This window comes from Lynx rufus, unplaced genomic scaffold (assembly GCF_022079265.1).
Source record: "Lynx rufus isolate CCGP_SWC_20201006 ecotype Redwood Valley unplaced genomic scaffold, mLynRuf1.p SCAF_9, whole genome shotgun sequence".
Lineage (NCBI taxonomy): Eukaryota > Metazoa > Chordata > Mammalia > Carnivora > Felidae > Lynx > Lynx rufus.
In genome coordinates, this window is record NW_025814897.1 from 13,261,227 (window position 1) to 13,280,781 (window position 19,555).

A 19,555-nucleotide genomic window follows, 5' to 3' on the forward strand; every position below is an offset into this window, starting at 1 on the left:
CTCACACGCCCTTGAGCTAAGCTCTTTGGTCGCCTCACAGAAAACTCAAGGGACCACTTAATAGAAGTAGGGGAGGAGGGCTCAGTAAATAACTTTCTCTTGTTAGTGGCTGTCGACATTCCCAAGGTGTAGGCAGGTCAGTTGTTTACTGAGTGGGAGTGAGGACCTACCCAGCTAGGACTCTCTGGAATCTCCATCAAACCCTGGGAGAGCTTAGAGTTCAGTCTGTTACTCTGCTCTCGGAAACTAACACCTTGCAGATTCACCGAAAGCCCCAGGCAGTCCCAAACCATGCCCCTTCTGCAGCTTGCCCATCTAGCCACTCAGAACATCTCTTTCAGAACACATCAAAAAGTTAAGGGTTACAGATCCACTGACACGGGCTTCTCTCCAGATCTACTCTAGTTTGTTGCTTCTAAGATTAGTGACAGTGGCCAGCGTGCCTCATGAATGTCCCATAGGATCCACAGCACGGGTAGGAGGAGAGCAGAATTCAATTCAATAGCAAAAGATGAAGCAACTGTTGAATGTCCAATTCTGCACCTGGAATAGCAGAAGATATAGAAATACGGGACCCCGTCCCAACCTCTCAGAGGCTGCAATGTGGGGGGGCGGGGATGGATACCTAATCTTCACTTACGGAACAAAAAATGCAGAATGGGCAATGGGTATGTACAAAGGTCGGTCGGGAAGATTGCTTTTTGGCTGGATGATCTCAAGTAAATTATTTCAAGTCCCCGAGCCAGTGTCTCATCTGCAAAATGGGGACAGTAATTCAAAGCCCTCTCCCAGAGCCGTTGGAAGGATTGAGAAAGGTAATAAATATAAAGCGTTTAGCACTGTGTCTAGCTTCTTATAAAGCTGAATAAATGAGAGCTGCCCTCCTCATCACCATCATTTCTGTAGTTGTCAAATCCAAACATTTATTAGGCAATTCCACATGCTGGGGGGTAGTGTGCGAGCAAGAACCAAGGCTCACACTCCCTCCTCTCAAGCTCTCTAGGTAATTACAGATCAGGGTGGTTTATTCACTCCTCCCGCCAAAATACAAAACAAAACAAAACAACAACCCCAAAACAACTCTGTCACATTTAGAGACAAAGGTCAAAATAAATCCTATTGCAAAAGAGAGAGAGAGAGGGCGCGAGAGCGCGCATAAGTAGAGATGCAATCGTTGTAAATGGAGGATATCCACCTGCTATCGTATTTCTGCTGAAGGATCCTTGTTTGCCAGAACACAGCGAGGAAGTGTGAGAAGGGTGTGAGATGGCATTAAGCCAAATCCACCTAGAAGCAGACCAGCCTCTGACAGAGGATTAGAAAGGAGAGGACTAGGGGTTAAGGACAAAATTATTAGAGCCGCAGATAAAACAAAAATTCTTGGTGCTCGAGGAGTAAACCGAATTAACCTAGGTGTGCGAACGCAGGCCCCCAGGGCTGGCAGTGAGCGGAGAGGGTAAATATTCCCTAGCTTGATCCAGCACTGAAAGCTTAGTGGGCTGAACAATGTTATAGAGTAACAACAAAAAGAAGACGTGATCAAAAAAACCAAAACCAAAACCACAAAGGAACGCTTATTTTTTTCCTCTGTGGATTACTGGGACAGACGCGGAATTCAGAAGCCAGCTGGAGGGAGCGGTGTAGTCCCAGATTTGAGAAAAGAACAAGGAAAAGGGAATTCCTGCCAATCAAGCAAGCTTTTCACGGTGGCTTTACTGGCCCTGGAAAGAGTATGTACAGAAAGGACAACACGCTAATTTCCTCGGGGTAACCCAATCCAGTAAGAAAATTAAGGAGACGTGAAACCGCACAATTCCAAAGCTGTGTCGGTCTTAAGTCATGGGAGTTGCCTTGAGGAGGTTAGAATACCAAATGGGGTCCACTGGGGTCTACTGGGCCATGGGCAGAGATTTCCTCTACCTAAAGAAATCTATTGCCAACATAAATAAGAATCTTCACTTTATAGGAGGAACCTAAAGAAAGGCTAGCTGGTGATAGGCCTTAATCCCCTCAACATAAATCAAGGCCTTACACTTCCTCACCACTACCTTGTAGGTACTGGAACTTATTAAAGTCAGTGGCAGTTCCACTGGACCCTAATGAAACAGTTTCTGTGGAACTAACTATACCATTTAATTTCAGTCTTTCCTCGGCATGCTAGTATATGCTTTCTGAATAGCGTCTACATCCACGTTAAGGCTCTCAAACATTTGCACAGGAGACGGGGACAAAGAGAAGTTGACCATGATGTTGTGTGTTAAGCAATTAAGGTCATAAAACGGAATCAGAGGAGTTTTGTCTGTTAAAAAGTCTGAACGTTCTTTTTTTTTTTTTTTAACTTTTATTTATCTATTTATTTGAGAAAGGGGAAGGGGGGGCAGAGAGGGAGAGAGAGAATCCCAAGCAGGCTCCGCGAGGGGCATGGGGCTCCAACTCACAAACCATGAGACAGTGACCTGAGCCGAAATCAAGAGTCAGCCGCTTAACCGACTGAGCCACCCAGCCTCCCCAAAAAGCCTGAACATTCTTAATTATTATTCAGAGTTAAGTAACGTAAGACCAGATCCCTTTACTGTGTTGTCACTGAGTAAATCATTCAGGTAGAGTTTTTGCCCTTGTGTGTGCGGGCAGAGAATGTGCTCTGCAAATCCACGGTGGTACCATCATCGTTACTGTGTTATTTTTTGTAACTGCTAAAGCCAACCTAAAATCCAATGTCTCCGAAAATGACGGCTCCTAGCTATGTTAACATGGTCATAATACTAATGTTAAAAAATTACAAGCGATAGTGAAATATTTTGCTCAAAGAGATCAAAGCGCCTTGGCTGACGGTGGCCCAAGAACGTCACTGCAAAAATCACCAATAAATTATTCGGATCAGCTGGACAGCAGTTATATTAAATAGAACTCCATACTTTGAGGTGCCGTAAGATGGCTGCAATGGGGTAATAATGACCTATTTATTTGAGGCAAAGAAAGTGAATGGCAGTGATGAGAATATATGTATGTCAGTACTCTTAACTGCCTGAAGCCTTTATGTAAAAATAATTTCTGCTCACAGCCTCAGATATTTCTTCCAAACAGAAGGGTGCACTGTGACTTGATAAATTTCCCCTTGAAACAGATATCATGACAATTAGGTTGTTGCAAAACACAACTTGATCTGGAGTAGAAGGGTACACGCAGGCAACATAGGTGCCTTTCTTAAAATAATCCACTTAAAAAAAAAAAAAAAACCTTGCTGATTTTCTAAAACTCAATAAGCAGATGTACTGTCAAGGCAGAAACAGCACATGTTCTGGGCAAAAGAAATCAAGTAAGTACAAAATACTGTCGCCATTAAATAAGGGTGTTAACAGCAAGGTAATTTATTTTAAGGGCGGAACAATGTCTGACATGTATAGACATTTTTGACTGCTAATTCGTGTACACGGGTGAGGTTTAGGAGACAGAATCAAAGTGGATTTTAATTTATACCAATAATAGTATTCCCTATAACTTCTCTATTTGCTACCCCCCCCCCCCCCCCCCAATTTCTAAAAACACAACACTGGCACCGGAGAAGCCTGTTCCCTCACGAGCAAGTTTCCCGTAGTAAACTAGAAGTTGCTAGGACATTTATTTACAAGACAGACAAAGCACATTGTCTAAGAAAAGAAAATACATTTTTTTGATTAGTAAAGACCATTTCAGCAGGGTTGGTTAGGGCTGGAGGGAGGGTGGGGGTGCCGTTGGCTTATAAATCCCTTATTCAAGTGGCTTAACTCATGGATTCTTTCCTGAAACCTCATTTTGCTAGAAGCTCTATTTAAATGGCGTTACACCACACACTAGCACTGACTGGATTCTACTCCATCCACAATATGGCCACCTGAAGGGGGTGACGGGGCAAATCTCAAAGCCAGAAGCCCAGATGAGAAACGGGGAAGGGAGCACACGTCTACACAGTGCTAGGCACTTTGCTGGTCGCTCTGCACACGTTTCCCTCTCAAACTCCTGGAGTTCTCAATACCCCCACGTCAGAGACTAAGAACCTGAGACCCAGAAACATTCAAACAAGTCTCCTAGCGTATTTCAGCTAAGTGTCGGAGCTGGTGTTTGAACCCAGTTCCGTCAGCTTCTCTGGCCCCATACGGTTTGTAGTTTTTAGCCAGCCAACATCGGGATCGGCTGCCAAGGTTCTACTGGCTCAGCCTTGGAAAATTTACTTGTTTTTAAAGAGGGTTATTTCCCTACGAGCAACTTCTGATATTTTTTTTTTTTTATTTCCATAATTTACCCAGAACACAATTACACACTTCAAGATGAGAGAGAAACTGTCCTGAATGTAAAACACCTTGTTTACTACCGCTTCTCTCTTTCAGCACTCAGCACACTTTGCCCCTGGAGAATGCCTTTATTACCGGTGCATGGTGGGCATTGGCCAGCACCGAGAGCTCGCCCCCGCGGCCTGGCTGTTGATCAAGAAAGCACTTCATTTACACCGGGGGAGTCTCTCCAGTCAAGTCTATAATAAAAGGGCAAGTCATAGTTAGAACAGAATTTGGTTTATACTATGGCAACTATGTAAACTCTTACTGACACTGAGGAACGCCGAGCACTCTTAAGTGGGAAGATAGTTTGCCCAGAGAAAGAGCAAATACAGTCCCCTGACCTACTCCTTCAGTAGCAAAATCGTATCAGGGAAACCTTTTTAATCCCCCCAACTCTGCTATATGTTAGACTGAACCTCACATTAAATCAGCACAGTCAGGTTGTCTATCAAAATAGGCAAAAGTCAAACCAAAAATACAGATTGTTTAAAAAAAAAAATCCTGCCAATGATCAACGTAGCCGTTAACTTCAAGGAGCCACCACAGTTCTGGAAATTTTGCAGTAATTAAAGGCTCAGGACTATGAATTCTTCTCCTCTAAGAGGTATCTAAGTTTAGACTTTCCAAAGAGTCAAAAAACTTGTTTATGAGAACTTTATATTTTATTAGTCTGTGAGCCCTCTGTGTCTTTAAAAAATTTTTTTTCCAATGTTTATTTTATTTTTGAGAGAGAGAGAGACACACACACACACACACAGCGTGAGCAGGGGAGGGGCAGAGAGAGACACAGAATCTGAAGCAGGCTCTAGGCTTTGAGCTGTCAGCACAGAGTCCAACGCAGGGCTCGAACTCACGAACCACGAGATCATGACCTGAGCCGAAGTTGGACGCTCAACTGACTGAGCCACCCAGGTATCTGGAGCCCTCTGTGTGTTAAAGTTTCAAATGGCTTTCCTCCATTCTCCTTTCTATGAGATCCCCATTTTTATAACCATGTTAAAGTATGTGCCCAACCCTTACCTCTACCCAAACAAAACCATCACCAACAGAGGCCTGGTGATTCCTGGGACGCTTCTGAGAGCTAGCACTAGAAATGAGTACATTTCAGGAAAAGAAAATTAAGATTCTGTTGAAACCCAGAGGGAAAAAAAAAATCTTTCTAAATGCGTATGTTCCCCCAAGTCAACGTAAACACAGTGTTCACGACAAATCATTAACAAAGCCATTAAGATTTGATTTCTATCTAAGCAATTATTGTCAGCATATTTTGTACATTTCCTTTAAAAGACTCAATCCTATCTTTCAATTCATTAAACTGTTCCTTGCATTTACAGCGTTTTATATCAAATCAGAAACCTATTTGAATTAATAAGAATTACAGTGAAAGTAATTTGAAAATAAATTATTTGAAGTTCAAGCCACGAAGGCTCTTGATGAAAGAGTTTAGTCCCATTTAAACATTACAGGAACGTTTTCAGTCATCCAAGGTGTAGACGAGAGACAGTGAGAACCAGTGTCCAAAAGGAGGAGTCCATCAGCATGCACCAAGGTTAAGGGCAAGACCACTTCAACATAAATATAATTCTTTATTTCAGAGAGAGGTGATACTTCAACCTTTGTGGATACTTGAATATTTATTTAAAATCAAAAGCATTCAATCCGTCTGCTGTTTACAAAGCTTCTCTTAACCTTTTTGATCCCCGTCCATGTTCTGCTATCCCAAACAGTGAAGTTGAAATATGTCGATTGTCTGTTCCAAGGACTGCTACTCCTGGTCAAAGTAATTACGAATGCGAACTGCACGGCTCATAAGCCTGGAGTTCGAATAAACCGAGTCCACAAATAACTGCAACATCGACCAAAACATTTCATTTGTGTCCCCTTCTTCTTCACAGAACGCTTATGAAATCAAAGGTCAACAGAACTGAAAGGAACGGGGGGGGGGGGGGGGATCGACGCTCTCATTTCATGGATGAAGACACTGAGGCCTGGCCAAAAGCAGAGGCCACATCTCCTAACGGGTCACCAAGGTATTTCTGTTCTTGGCTATTTCTGAATAACATTTATGGATTTGTTTCTAATTACAGAAGTGATAGGTGCTCAAGGTTTTTTTTTGTTTGTTTGTTTTGTTTTTTTAAGCTTTGTTTTACAGGTAGCATCTAGAACGCTATATATCCTACGGTATGGAGATGGTCAGGATCTCATTAAGAATCTCCTACAATAGAATTAGCGTCGTGTCACTTGAGCTTCTGGAAGGAAAAATACACCGAATTTAATCTAATCTCCTTTTATAATCAGTTAAAAAAAGGTGAGGCAAATTTTTGAACGGCAAGCTAAAGAGTAATCTTCCTCAGTGCTGGTTTTTTCTTCAATTAAAATTGTTGATTTCCCCTGAATACAAAACAAAAAAATATCATCTGACACCACATTAAGCTATTCATGAATATTCTGTATACACATTCTTGTTTAGTTGACTAATGGCAAATTAACGCTCTCTATTTTAGCTTAAACACATACTATAGGTATGTTTGATTAGCATTGAATTCCAAAAGCTGATTACTATGCATGCTTTGATTATGTAATTACATAATAGAGTATAATGGCTCCTTTGGAGTCATTATGATCTATATGGCAAATATGTTTCAGTTTTGCTATAGTTTAAATACACGTTGAGATGACAGCTCGTAACAAGGCTCCACTTTTCAGTCTTATCAGCTAAATGGGCATTTCCCCATTCATCGTAACATCTCCTTGACACCAATTAAGGCCTATTGTGTCAGGCTGCATGCACTCTGAGAAATTCCCTTTGTTTTCTTGGCATTCAAAAAAGGACATTAATTTAAAAAGCTGTATTAAGCAAAAGGCCTGGTTTAAAAAAAAAAAAGGCTGAAATTCCATCCTTCATCCACCCTTTGAAAGGTCTGCAGGGAATCACATCTGGTTCATCAATCACTGTTCAGAAAACCACAAGGGGGTTAAAGATGGAATTTCACCTTTAACTCCAAAATGCACATAATGGGAGATCAGCCAAGAATATTGATGCTGGTGGCCATGGCTGGCCACAACGCGTTCAGCTCAGGGTCTAACTAAACATCAACCACACCAAGTTATACAAAGGTCCAGTTCTGCAAATCTCAAGGCTTGCAAATCCCTTGTATTTTGAAGCTGCTTTTGGAAGGGGTAGCTATGAAACAGCACAGCCAGATTTTACCTCCACGGTTCCCAAGGCTAATTTTTGATGTATCCAAGGCCAACAAAATTTACCTGGTAAAAAGATTTTGGATAATTCCGCCATCAACTTAGAAACCGGAGCCATCGGGTTTTAAAAGAGGACAAAACGTTATTTTAAAGAATTACGTTAAGTTCCCCCTGTCCCCATGAAATCCTTTAATCTTGTACTACCTCATTTGCAAGAATTGCTGTTTCTGCTCTTTGCTTCCAAGAGAGCGATCCCCGATCCATGCGGAACCAAAGGCGCCCAGAGTCTTAACTTTAAATCAAGCTGTTTTTACCTTTGTGTCTATTGGTTTTCAACATTAGGGCTGAAGAGCTGAGGTCAAGCACAGTCCAACTGGTATTTACATATAGGAGGAGAATCTCTTGTGTGAAAGGAAACATTGATTAGAGGTGTGAAAACTCTTTCCAAGGAAGACAGGGACAAAAGAAAGTACTTACAGGGTCTGTGCCTGTGCTATTTCAATTGTAACCATCACATTAGCTGCCTTCCTGTTAAAAGACTCTGAGCTCAATAGGACTTTTTAATCAGAGCCCCCAGCACTAAAGGGGCCAAGCAATTATGACTCTTAAGGTCTAAGCTGCCGTATCCCATAAAATGGAGAGGTGCAATCCCCTCTATGATGATGTTTATCGGCAGTCCTAGCCATCCACTAAGGACTAGAACCAGCTTTTCCACTAAATTTCGCTTATCAAGGAAACGAAGGGCAATCAAAGAAATGAACGTACCAATAAACTATAAAAAAGAGTAATGATCACTGAATTGTTTGGCTCTTTACACTGAAAGGTGAAAATCCTAGACTTGTTTTCGCCACGACTTCCTTTTCATAGCCGGGCAGGTTTTGTGGCTTTTGGCTGATGAAAAAGATGGCATCTGTTTTTTGAGGGAGGAGAGCCCAACCCTGAAGAAAAACTCCCCCCCGGCGGACAGGTTTTACGAGAATTAAAAAAGGAACCCTCGACGTCAAAAAGTCACTTTTATTTGCTGGTTAGGACGGCAATGAAGTCACCCTGTGGGAAGAGGCCTTCTAAGCCTGCTAAATCTGCTTAGAGGCTCTTGGGAGAAAGGGGGCTCTTAAAAACGTTCATTAAAAAATAACGACCGCCATCCAACTTGGACTTTGGAGGAGAACGATCTGAAGACAGAGGCTTCTTACAAAACTAATTGTGTTGGCAGAGCAAGTAGTTTCTTCTCAGTGGATTTGATTCTGTGATGCTCGTTTATGGCAAAAGAAGAAAAAAAATGAACAGTTTTAGACTGAGCTGCTTCATAGCAATTCAAAGCTGGGTGGTGTTCCAGCATTTCAAAACAGATTATTTCTCTTAGACAAAATGTGAAGGCTAACTGTTGATCTTGTGCCTCAACCGCTCTGCTAATGAACTGATAATATGATATTCTATTCCCTGGGATAGATCAAATGATGACTTTGCAGAGGGAGAGCTGGGCGTGCGAAATTCTGCTGTCTGTGCGCATGGGCTATTGGGGAAGAAAATCATATTCCACCAGGGAGGGATCCTGGAGACAGAAGCTGGTAGCTGACAAAACGCAGGCTCTCACACCCTCCAACAGGGTGGTCTTGGGTCCACACCAGCTCAGGCCTGGGATGACGGGAATCGACAATCTTAATTCACATACAGAGCTATCTACTTTTCCCAAACCACATGCTACTCATAACTAAAGGTGAAGATTTACATGATTCAAACTCAAAATACATACTGAAATTTTTGGAAACCCACAAAGGAAGATGTAAACATTAGGTTATAATATTCCTAAAAAGACTCCAGGCAACTTGGACTTCTCTCTTACCCCAGAAGACCTATTAACAGCCCAACCATTTGTAACATACACTGCAACGGCCTCCAGTGAGCTCTCACCCTGCAAGGAAATACGATGTTGCCTCTTTTTCTAACCAAACGAAAAATCTAGCATTTCAAGGCCATGTGGATGGCCTACTCTACTGTGGTTACTTTTACGTAAGTGATATTTGTCAATGCCCCTAAGTCACAAGCTGATTAGGATGCAGCCTGTCTGTGACAGTTGCGGTTACTAACTGCTCCTCTGTAAAGTACTTTAAATTGAATTTCCTTAGGACTCCAACCTCAAGTCTCAATGAAGAGGGCCCACGTACTTCGCTTATTTTTTAGGCTCTGATTTTAAGCACCTAATTTAATATCATTTTCCCTTTGATAAGAGGTACCATGATTAAACTTGGGTCATTTTTTGCTTGAACTCACTAAAAACGGATTCTTCTTTTTTTCTTCACATTTGCCTCCAGGACGTCCGAAGACTAACAATAAGTATAAGATATTTAAAATCACAAGGCTATAACATGTAACAATAATTATTATACACAGGGAAGAAGAGGGAAGTGACGGCTTTCCTCCAAGTCTAGAGGCAAGAGAAACAAATTATTTCTTTTCCACAGTGTTCATTATTATTTAAAAAAATTTTTAATATCCTGAAAGCTCCCACTATTTCCTGAGGGGGTATTATTTTAATCATCGGCCTGGTAACAATACCTAATATATTTTTTAAATGTTTTCTATGTGCCAGGCACTATGCTTCTTTACATTTTCTCATTTATCCCTCGCAATAATCGATATGGGGTTCATTTTATTTTAGCATCCTCCCCATTATACAGACGAGGAAACAGATTTCGCGAGGTTAATTGAGTGGTTGGAACCGATACCCGAACCCGTGCCTATTTAACTCTAGATCTGGTGCTATTAACAATTACACGATATTAATGAGGCTTTATGATGCCGAAAGAACAGAGGGGAACTACTGGAAGAATCTACTGTATCTCATTTCTGTGATTCAGGAATAAAACTAAAGTAACACTCTAAGCAGCAATCAGTGCGTTCTAATATCGCAACACTCATAAAATGAGCTCTATGTGCTCTATACCCACAGCCTAAACACTGGCCCTTCGGTATTTAGCGGAAAGATGCCTGTTCTGCCAAAGGGTCCGAATTCAAAGACGGCTCAACTGCACCTTCAAGCATTTACAGTATCTGCTTCGAGGGTGTTCATTAGTATTGACAAGCTACGTGACTGAAATTTGGCTGCAACAGCAAGCCTCTCTCTACATCTCCTCGTTCATTTTCCCTGCCAACAAGAGCCATTGAAAATCTTCCAAATTTAAAGCTTAGAGCCGACAGGACAAGCGAGTGAGGATATCAGTTGGAACACATCAGATATGGACTTAGAGTGAATGTCAGCTTCAACTGACATTACTACAGAAACAGAAAACGAGGACATGGGAGGCGATGGAGGTTTCATATTCTCATTCTAGAGAGTACGCCGAGTGTGTGTAATATGGTTTGTGCAAGAAACAGCTGTAAACCCATGATAATCATCGTGCTGAATAATGCTGCGACATTCAACTTACTCACATCTCCTACCAGGAAGCCAAGTAGCTTCGGACTATTATATGAACTGACAATTTCTTAGCTGGAAAATCGGGGTCCGTGACTAAGGCCCTTATTGGTAAGTTATTCCCTGTATCCTCTGTCAGTCATAAAGCAAGTGGTGGTGTTTTTCACCTCTGGGCTCTTGAGTTGCTGGTCGCAGCTGAGTCTGGAGGGGGCATGCGAGTGAGAAAGCTCCTGTGATGTCAGGGTCTGAAGAACGGACTGTCTATGGAGAGTGGCCAAAGGAATTCCAGATTCTACTTTTCGTGACTGTTGAGACCCTCCTTCCCCCACCCCGCAAAGCCTGTGTCAGTCAGATATGCACTGTAACCATCTACACTGGTGCCATCATAAAAAATGACCTGATGAGTATCATCTGAGTGTGGGTTGCTGGTTAATCGCTGAAATGAGAGACAAGCGACAAGGACACGTGCCTGGTCTTTCCCTTGTAAGTGGGTACTGGAGGAGAAATGAGACCATCAGGACTTGGAGAACAGGAGTTTGTGCTGTGGTTTGAAGCTTACTGGCGGGACAACTGGGAGCAACTCTGAAAGTCTAAATCTGTTTTTAGATTTAGAAAGGGTAAACAGTATCTTTCTCCGGGGTTGTTGGAAGAATCGAGGGAGGAAACGCATGTCACGGTATTTTTTTTGTAAGCTCCAAAAAATGCTAAGTAAGTGACAGAATCTTCTCCACCAACTTCTTCATTAGCATCATCACTAACTCCATGCAGCCTCTGTCTATATATCCAGGACCTTCCAACAATTCTGACAATTGTCCAGAATTCACTGCAATTTTTCCCATGTCTGAGCTCTCGCGATTATTCTTTTCATTTTAAGGCTAACTTAAAAAAAAAAAAAAAACCAACACAGAGCAAATTAAAAACATCTTCATCACTTACGTTAAAGGGCAAACTAAAGCTGTCCCAAGAAAAGTATAAGGCAGACAGCACGTGCAGGCAGAGGGCTGGATATCTGAAATTAGGTTCAGTTTACAGCATTAAACACATGACTTGTATTTGGGTTTCCCCCATTTAACTGTAGGACCACGAGTAGTTCTGAGGACAATCCTGTGTCCTCAGGATGTGAAGGGTCACCGGTGTCAGGTTACACAGCATCCTCAGTGGAAAACCTGGCTGCCATCCTGAGGGATTAGAACATTGCACAGAAGTGACCCTTCTGTAGCATTGGATCTCTAAATGCCACAATTAAAGTGAAATGAGGGGCGCCTGGGTGACTCTGTCGGCTGAACATCCGACTTTGGCTCAGGGCATGATCTCCTGGTTTGTGGGTGTGAGCCCTGCGTCAGGCTTTGCGCTAACAGAGTGGGGCCTGCCTGGGATTCTCTCTCCCTCTCTCTGTCCCTCCCCTGCGCGCGCTCTCTCTCAAAAATAAGCATAAAAATATTAAAAACAAACAAAAGGGAACAAAAGCAATTTCCACAGAGTTTGTTGACCTCCCCACTTTCTTGTCCTGTGCTTCCATCCAGGGAAGACCCCAGGAAACCCCAGGAAGACCTACAACGGAATGTGTAGGATTACCAGGCCCTTCTCTGAATAATCTCAGCCAGCGAGGCCTGTGTGTGTGTCCTCTGTCGCTTCCCTCCAGTGCTGGCTGTCACTTCTCACAGACAATTCTTTCCTTTATCATTAAGTGCAAGAGCTTTGCGAAAGCTACTGGCGTTGAGATCTTTCCTGCTTATTAATGAGTTCCTGGGTGTGTCCAGGGTATCTGAGGTCTTTAGAAACCTAACCTTCAACTAAGTGCTGTGCTACTAAGCGTGAGGGGGTGTGATTTTTCCCCCTTCGTGTGACACTGGAGGAAAGAAAAGTGCATAGACAAAATAATATTTGGTTTAGTTCGACAATTACACTTTGACACTAATAGACGTTCTTAGGGAAAAATAGACCTTTGGATGTAAGAAGCAAATCAATAAAGAAATTGGGGACTGACGCTAGGTATTGACATTAATTTCTTATATTATCATTACTTGATCCAAACTACCCATTACTATTCTATTTACAAAAGCAGGGAAGCTGACCGCGGAGGAATCCCTACCCGTCCTGCAGGACCCAGCTCAAAGTCATTAGCTTTCTCTGGGGAACCCCGATGTCTCCCCAGGTTTCTAGGCTTCTGGCCCATGGTGCCTTGTACTTGCCCTGGTCTCTGCACTCACTACAGTGAGACTCTGTGGGCTGTCTCCTTCTTTTGGTGCTGATCTGGGTTCAAATGTTGGTGCCAGACTCTGGAGAGGCTCCTTTAGCCCTCTAAACCTCAGGTTTCTCACGTGTAGTACAGGCATACAAGTATCTCTCTCACTACGTTATTCTGAGAACCAGATGAGACCAGCAGCCTATTTGTGCTGCAGGAGACTTGGCACACGGGTCGTGTGCCCCCCAGCCTAGGTTCCTTCTTCACCTTTGTGTTTCCAAAGCATCACACGGTGTCGGCTTACACAGCGATCGTTTGGTGCAAGCTTTCGAATGAAGCTCCTAAGTGGAAGGGCTGTTTTAAGACCTTCACAGGTCCCGGACACTCTCATTTTAGGAGAGAAATAAAAACAGATTAAGGTGTACCATGCCCCACCTTAAGTATAGTTTTGAATAAAAAATTGCAAGTGATTTCTGTCATTGTGCTTTTGGAATGATAATTCCAACCGCATATTTCGTTCTGAAGCCAACAGTTCTCTTTGGCACGGCTCAAACATTTTCACAAGGCTCTTGGAAAGACGTGGGCCCTAGTATTGTCTCTCTAGTGCTCGACGGAGAAAGAACCCGGCTTCAAGAAGTTCCCGATGTTGAGGGAGACAGACACATGTACGCACAATGACAACACGAAGTGGTATTCTAACGTGCTGTGGGAGCCTGGAGGAGGCCGAGGGGGGACGACTCCTTCGGGGTGGGGGTACGGGTCCTAGAGTGGGCAAGAGGAGACATTTCAAAGAAGGACCATGACATGTTTAGAAGAAAGGGAAGAGTGTAGCGCGCTCTGAAACCTGAGAGGAAGGGACGCTTTCTGGAAAGGTCATTAGGTCCAGGTATTGAAGGGCATGGTATGCCAGGCCAGGGAATTTGCACTTTATCTTGTAATTAATAGGGGGCTAGTAAGCAATTTTAATCCAGGAGGTGATATGATCACACCTGCATTTTGAAAGATAATGTCTAGGAGGAGAGGGAGGGAAGACTGCAGGTAGGGAAAGGGCCTGAGCCAAGATCAGTTAAGAGACTCCTGCCAGAGTGCTCACAGCTGATAAGAGCCGGTCAGGAAGTACGGGAGAGGACAGCAGAGCCCAGGGTGGAGGAGAAAGAGCTAGGAGATGAGAATGTTCGAGGTGAGCGAGGCACATGGGCTTTCGCATCAGCAGGTTTTCCATTCTGCAGAGGGGAATGACTGTTCCTTTGTCACCTCAACGGAACCCCAGTGCGTGGTCAGGAAAGACCAGCAGCGAGCTAACTTTATAAAGGAGTTAGAAGGCAAGTGCACACACATTCTCATGACTTCTGCTATTCGCTGCTGAGATGGGTTTTGGTAGCGCTCACTGGTACCAGAAACATAATCAGGGAACCTGTGTCCCGCACTCCCACCCCCATTAGAGCCCCGCCATTCAGCGTGGGAACAGCGGCAGTTTTGTAAATCCCAGGGATGTTATTAAAATACAGAATCTCAAAGTCATATCGGCCTCCTGGGTCAGAATCTGCATTTTAACAACAGACTCCGATCATTCATATGCAGGGTCTGAGGAGCTCGGGCCTAGAGCCCAGTAATTCTAATTGCTCCCTGACATCGTGTGCACAAACAGGAGACTGCTGGCTTACCCAAGGAAGACCTTAGAACAGGGTGTGTTCCTCTAACAACCTGTTTCAAGGAAACTGGTGCATCAGTGAGTCATGGGATAAAGAAGGTCATGAAGCACTACCAAGTGATTCTCCAGGGACAAATGTGGCTTCAGCAACTTTTTTTTTTAATGTTCATTTATTTTTGAAACAGAGGGAGACGGAGCATGAGCATGGGAGGGGCAGAGAGAGAGAGGGAGACACAGAATCCGAAGCAGGCTCCAGGCCCCGAGCTGTCGGCACAGAGCCCGACATGGGGATTGAACCCACAAACTGTAAGGTCATGACCTGAGCTGAAGTCGGACACTCAACCGACTGAGCTACCCAGGCACCCCTTTTTGTTTTGTTTTTAATGTTTATTTACTTTTAAGAGAAAGAGAGACAGAGTGTGAGCAGGGGAGGGGCAGAGAGGGAGGGAGACACAGAATCCGAAGCAGGCTCCAGGCTGTGAGCCATCAGCATAGAGCCCAATGCGGGGCTCGAACTCATGAACCGCGAGATCACAACCTGAGCTGAAGTCGGATGCTCAACCGACTGAGCCACCCAGGGGCTCCTCAGCAACTTCGTATTTAAAAACAGATTTTGAAACATTCAAGTTCGCGCAAAGATAAACTGATGCGGATCATTCTCAAAGTCAACGGGAACTAGAATCTAGCATTCTTCCTCGAGTTTCACAGAGGAACCGTTACACAAACGAAAAATCCTCTCCCACAACAGCTACCCGACTGCAACCAAAGCCAACACATTATCGTGCATTCCGCTGCAAAAACTGTTGTAGCCGGCAAGCTCCCACCTAGTGGGTCTGTCAGTTCACACGCGGGACCCGCTTCATTTTCACTTCTCCGGTTTTACTGTTACTGTATGTTCTGTGCCAGTGCGTGTTGAGCCGGTGGTGACAAAACAACAAATAGGGAAATAAAGCAAGTGGTCCACAATGAAAACCGCAAAGAGGCTGCTGAGGTTGCGACAAAAGTGATGAAATCCAACTACGTGATTGGAAGGGAGGGGAGAAAAAAGCTCTCCTACCCATTACGGCGGGCCTTTTCACTCTGCGTCTGTAGATAAAATTTGCTGCAAAAATACAGGTAATGACATAAACAGACGCTTAAGAGAAACAGTAAGAGCCTTAAGCTGGAGGCGGAAAAGAAGCGGGCGCAGAAAGAGCCTCGTAGAACGCTCAGGGGAAGAAGAGGTAAGCAAGTGTCACTTCCCCGTGGCCTCTTAATGAACATCCACGCATCAGCCCGGAATGAGCCCTGCCACCCAGACCAGGCTGATGGCATCCTTAACAGCTGCTCAGAACGCTCACCTTGAAAAGCTTGGGGGAGTTGCTTCCTAACATTCTGAGGCTTTACGTACCCAGAATTTCAACCCGTGTGTAGGTTTCCAAATAAGCCTTTGTAATTTTTTTTTTTTTTTGGTTGGGGGGAAGGAGGGTGGGGCAGCACAATGGTCCTTGCCACGTCTTATAGCTTCTGTTCTTTCTATTTCTTAACATAGGGCAATCGCAACTGGCTGGCACTTCATTCCCCCGACAGATTTGTTCTCGTCTGAAGGCTTTCGGCATTTTTACCACTGGCGCGCCCAGATGCCTTTACTGCAGTGGAAGCAGATCTCTGAACGGTTTTCTGCTGGGTTACTAAAGTGCAGTTTCAGAGAGAATAATGTTCTGAATTTTGGGCTCTTAAAAAAGTCGTTAGGTTTATGGGCAGTCATGCTTGTCACATTTAGAGTGTGAATTACGTACTTCATGGAAACACAGTTAAACCCCCACAGTTGTGCGCGGCCATAATTTCTGCAGAGAAAAGACCAACAATCGGGCAACTTTATTACTACTACTTTTCATGGATAAGATGCCAAAATCAACCCTCTCAACATTATAAGGTAGTTTTTCTTTTTAAAAAAGTTTTTTTTTTTTAAATAAAGAAAAAGAAAAAAAGAAAACCCCTAATGGGCTACTTGCTGTTCTATTCACTTTTTAGATTTGTCAATTTTTGAGTGACTGCCAGCACCAGGGACGCTTTGTAGCACCTTGTACTTGGGATATAATAAAAACATGAAATGATTAAAAATACTGTGAGTGTAACTGCAGAAGGGACTATATATTCTGGGCCCCAAGGAAGGCCGTTTCTTTACAGAATCAGACAGACTCCATTTATGTTATTAAATTGTAGCACTATTCACTGTCCAGGCTGGAAGCTTCCCGACATGTCAAAAGCACTAATATGTCCAAAGCACATATGAGAACATTAACCTTTAGAATGCTGGCGTCCTCTTGCCTTATAAATCAGGACTGCGGGAATTCTATATCCTCTTCTAGAACATCAGTTACAGGTCACAAATGTTTATCAGTCAAAAAACTGATTCTTTTTACCACTAATTTCCCTATGAATACTAATGATTAAAAAAACGATGAGGGTTGTAGAGTTCATAAACAGAATGATTCGTATACATGGTACGACTAAATAATGCAAATAATAAAAGCACCAATGAAATGCTGCTGCTCTGAACCCTAGCTCTGTGCCAGGCACTGTGGTGGTAGTTTTTTGGTTTTGTGTTTTTAAAGGAAAGGTTTTTATTTTGTTATTTTAATATTTTATTCCTTTATTTTCAGAGAGAGAGAGAGAGAGAGAGAATGTGAATGGAGGAGGGACAGAGAGAGACACACAGAATCCGAAGCAGGCTCCAGGCTCTGAGCTGTTACCACAGAGCCCGACGTGGGGCTCGAACCCACAAACCGCTAGATCATGACCTGAGCGGAAGTCAGACGCTAAACTGACTGAGCCACCCAGGCACCCCACTGTGGTGGTTGTTTTGCACACATCGGCTCAACTTTTTTTGGAACGCATCAGAATTACCCAGAGGGCTCACTTGCTGCCCTCCCCCACCCCCCAGGGTTCCTAATTTGGCAGGGCTGGGGTAGGGCCCGAGAATTTGCATTTCTTTCAAGTTCACAGGTGCCCCTGATGCTGCTGATCCAGGGACCACACTCTGAGGACGGGCACACATAATCTCGCTGAATCCTTCCCCCAGGTCCCTTTCACAGATGAGGAAACTGAGGCTCAGAGAGAGGTGCTACACCGCTTGCTAGCTGCATAGATGTGGACAAAATACTGAACTTCTCCAGGTCTCTAGGGGGATGACCATTCCCATGAGAACTTTCCTCGTGGCCACATCTTGTCCTTTCCATCTACGTGTCAGCCCCCCGACTTTCTCCGAACGCTAACCGGTGTCCCCTTTCTGCTGCCCATTCCTAGTGCTGTATCGGCTCCGATCTGTGATCTGCCAGCAGTGTTGTGATTACACGTCATGCCTGTCTTTCTATTACTCCGATATTGATAGATACAATTCTGTGGTGATGTATTGCCTGCCCTTTCAAAGGTTACTGCCAGCAGATGCTAGGGATCAATACGGTTCTTATCTGTCACAAACCACAAGAAAAGCATGGTAAACAAGGTTCAATGAGAGGCCTGTGAACAGGTCAAAGAGACAACTCAGAGGTGCACTGTGTCACCAGCTTCGTTGCCCGATAGCCTCCCCCCAAGCTGGCTTTGGATCTCAACTCTCTGTTTAAGATTTGGGTCATATAACATGGCGGTGCTCAGAACCAGGCCCTGGGGCCAAAACCAGCCCCGGTTTTAGCCTGGCTCGTCACGGACACTGGGACACGAGGCCAAGAGGCCACAACTCTACTTTTGTTACACATGCCACCAAGATCAGTGAGATATCTGAGCTCTCTGGAGGCAAGGGCTCAATGAATCCAAGGAGGTATCGTAGGTTCCCTTATACTTTTTTGTTGCCTCCATCCATCTTTCAATAGGCAAGGTCCCAGCTTGGGGGAAAATGAAGATAAAAGGCCCATCTTTTTTAATTTCTTAAGTTATTTTATTTATTTTTGAGAGACAGTTGGGGAGGGGCAGAGAGAGAGGGAAACAGAATCCGGTGCAGCCTCTGCACTATCAGCACAGAGCCCAACGCGGGGCTCGAACCCACAAACCTCGAGATCGTGCCCCGGGCTCAACTGACGGAGCCACCCAGGCACCCCACATCTTTTTTATTTTTTAGATGCTTATAGCTCTCTACATAAGAAAACCACATGACAGTTACAGATGCCCTAGAAATCTGTTTTGGTTTTATTTTACTTTTTAATCTTTAAGAACATGCAAGTCAACTTTCTGATTTTCTTTTCCTCCCAAGGGAAGAGGTGCTTTAGCAGAAGAAAACAGGCCTAGGGCCCCCCCCCTCCTCCCCCCACCCCCAACCTGTTAGAGGCCTGCCCCTTTAAGATGGAGTACAGCCCAAGTGGAGGAAAGGAGCGTTTCCTCAAAGGACTCCGGGCAGGGATTTTGCCACGCCAAGGGCCCCGCTGCTCTTCTGCGCAGTTACCTCCCTCTCCCACTCCTGGCTCGACGCCTTTCCTCCTCATTTCACCTTGGTTCCAGACTCCCATTTGCTCAGTCCCACCTCAAGCTCTGGCACCTTAGTCAATTAACTTGCTTCTCCATCAGTCTGGCCCATCCTCAGGATGACAGCTCGTCTTTACCCTCTTCTTTGAAAGTGCTTGGACTGACTTCTTGGCTCGGTCTTAGCACAGCCTCTAATGACCCACGTGCACAGAAGAAGCCTGGGCGAACAGGGCTTAGCACTCTAACAACTCTGCCCTTCCCTGGTTTGTAGCCTGAGCTCGCCGTATCAGGAAGCTGCCAATGCGGCCAGAGGGTCTCCATCTTTGCGCCTCGTGGCCCCTGGGTGGCCTAGGTCA

General features: G+C 44.2%; 1 protein-coding gene across 1 annotated transcript in view; it reads right to left on the minus strand.

Annotated features, from left to right (window-relative positions):
• The window catches only part of CADM1 (cell adhesion molecule 1), a 328,154-nt gene that overhangs the window by 65,172 nt on the left and 243,427 nt on the right, over positions 1 to 19,555 (minus strand). The window lies entirely within an intron of this gene.